This window comes from Thalia democratica, chromosome 2 (assembly GCF_965202585.1).
Source record: "Thalia democratica chromosome 2, ktThaDemo2.hap1.1, whole genome shotgun sequence".
NCBI classification, from domain to species: Eukaryota; Metazoa; Chordata; class Thaliacea; order Salpida; family Salpidae; genus Thalia; species Thalia democratica.
The window spans coordinates 52,879,277-52,882,617 of NC_139166.1; positions in this window are offsets into that span (position 1 = coordinate 52,879,277).

Below are 3,341 nucleotides of genomic sequence, written 5' to 3' on the forward strand. Positions count from 1 at the left end.
ATTAACCACAAACCAAAGTTTTATTTTAATCTGATAAACGAGCTCTAAAAATATTAATTTATAGTTTTAGTATTTATATGAAATGAATAAAGAATGTAAATAATAAATCATACATCTCTCTACTGTTTTTATTGCAGATCCTTAATCGGTTTCTCTTACTTTATATTTTTAAAACTAATTTTATAAGGTTATGAAAATTCATTTTTCTACAAGTTATTAAAAAAATAATTGTAATCAAAACCATAGTTTGTTTTTACATACATATCTGATACGGTTGCAAAAAAACATGGATTCCTCAAAAAACCTGACTTTTAAACAAAAATCACTAAAAAAACCAGTAATTGTAACCTTTTTTACATATATAATAACTATATTTCATTTTTATATGAAATATCTAAGTAGGTGTCAAATATGCACGAAGGGTAACTTTTGCGCCAGTTTAATTTTTTTTTTAATTTATTATCTTTTCCATTTCTTATGTTTTTTTTAACTATCATTTTCCCCATAACCATTACCTATGGTCATTTTTTTATTATTATTGTTTTTTCTTTTTTTTATCTATTGTAACTGTTACACCTAAACTTTATTTCTTAGTTTTCTTTTATTTACATATTTTTACTATCTACCCCTAATCTTGGTTGGTATTTTTTTTTTCACTCTCGTGCAAAAATGACTCTTCGTGCGTATTTGACCCATCCCGAAATATCTATCATAAAATAAACATTTTTATCTTTTTTTTTTTCATTATAAAAAACGTTTAAAGTAGCTTTACGGTATTTTTTTAATGTAGTTAGACTATTGAAGACAGTTTATTTTAATTTATGTAAAATTTTATACTAAAAATAAACTAAAAAACGTGTTTCTTTAAAGCAGGGAGGAATTTAAAAAAAAAGCTTTTTGCAACCCTCTTACAAATATAGCTAACGTTATTTTTTATGCTAATTTTAGACGTTTTTATTGTGACTGCCAGTGGCGACTTATATAATTCATCTGAGGAGATGCGCAAATTTTACTCTTTTCAAAAAAACCATTACTTAAAACTTTTGTCTTGCACTATATAAAGATCTTATTCAATGTAGTCAACCAAATTATATTTATTGTATGATAAGAATCAAGGTTACTGTTGTAAAATTTTTTTTTTTGAATATAACTTTTTTCTAACCATTTTAGCTACTTTTTTGATTAAAGTTTTCTGTACTTGCACAAATATAAACTTATCAGCTTAAAATTAGTATTTGACTAATTAAACGATATATCTACAACAATAAAAATATACAGTAAAATAAAAATATCTATTTATTAATGAAAATTGTTTCAACAGATAAAACATAAATTTTCTAAAGTTTTAAATAATAAAACAGTGATAATAGCACCTAATGGCGTACTAAATTTATTAAAAAAAAATCATACGTAAATGTTACTGAGTGCTTGTTTATTTGATAAAGATTAAACAGTTGTGTTTTAAAATAAATTGAATTAAAGCAAGATTAACTTAAACGTTTTGCATATTTCAAATACTATTTAATCACAATACAGAATTTATTAAAAATGAAACATATTAAATGATAAATGTAAAACAAAGACATTTTAAAAATGTTATTGAATGGTATGTGTGAAACGCGAGACTTAATGAGAAATTCAACAAAAACACCAAAAGCCGTGATGTAAATAATTATTAAACAACAACAACTTGTACATTTAAAAATGTATTTTAGTGCAAATAAATTGAAAAACAATACCAAAAGTTATTAATATTTAATAACGAAAAAAATTTACTTTAGACAGCTGAACACTTTTTAAGATGAATAACATAATAAAAATTAGTTTAGTCGGACTTAGCATAAATTATACTACAGGTAATAGTGTCTAATAACAAAAGTATGTATCTAAAACATTTAATACTTATTAAAAGCTAGTTACTACACAAAAACTATTGTTCTTATTTTTTTACTGTGCCTCCTTTCTCCTTTTTGTTTATAAGTAGTTTCATAACTTCCTTATTAAAGATAAAATTTTAACGTTAAATTACTTCTAAATTTAAAAGATGTACACAAAATCTCACTTTTGTTTCATTTTAAAGCAAAATATTTCAGATCTATAGGAATTTTTACTTATTGTAGATAATTTGTAGAAAGCAGACTTTCAAAAATAACTATTTTAAAGTTAATGACCAAAGTATGTTTTAAAGTGTAAACAAGTTTTTTAATTTAAGATAGAAAATCATGTTTGATACAAAATTGTAAAATCCCTAAAGTGCCTCAACTTATTAAAAATTAAACTATAAAGATTAAAAAACAATTTTTCAAAAATAGATGGAGGAGATAGGTCTTTAGTGAATTACTATATATATATAGTTGATTCACATCTTTTCTCAATGGCTTTAACAGGCTAAAACTTCAATTTTTAAATAGTTATTTCTTAATCTAATGTAGTAGGGTGGACCCCTTACGGCCTTAAAATTTCTATTATAAATTTAAACATAGTAGTGCTTGATATATTTATGGCAATCAATAAGGTTTTAATATTCATTAAATTCTTAAGAAAATTACTTAACTTTTGTCATTTCAGTATAATCTGAAACTAGTTTCAGAGACCATTCTTTTGTAACAGTGGATTTTGATAGTCAACTATTTGTAATCTTTTTTTATTCTTTAATTAAATAGTAGTATAAAATCTTTTTTAATTATAATTATAATATTTTTTAATTATAACTTGTCCATAATTTGTTTTTTAGCAACTAATAAAATGTTTAATTTTTTTTTACTACAAAATTAAACATTTTGTTTCAAAAATCGATGATTTTTTTAATTCTACTGGTTAGTACAATTACACACTCCGATATGTTCACTTTTAAAGAAATTAGACTTAAACTTTTAAGCTTATTGAGATTTAGATTAGTCTTTTTGTAAGGTCAACACAATATTAATAGTATACAATGACTGTGTCATGTTTATACTTTCGATAGTACACTTATTTATTCTTAAACCATTTTATCAAAAAAAATATTTATACTAAATACGAAACATAATGAAGATTGACATAATACGAAAGTCTGTAGGCTATTGCTAAATATAAAGAAACTAATTATAGATACCTTTTACTTCTAATGCCTAGGTGTAGAATAGCAGGGCAATTTTCATTCAAAATAACTTCATCTTATAACTAACTGAATAGTATTTTAGTATCTTAAATTAATTAGTGAGCTGTTTGAATATTTTTTTGTTTGAAGTTTATTTTACTCATATCATTGCTTATGAAATCTAATAGTTTAAAGTTTTAAAAATGCTAGTCTTGACAACAGCAAAAAATCCGAAGAACCGTTTTGTTTGAGATACATACTT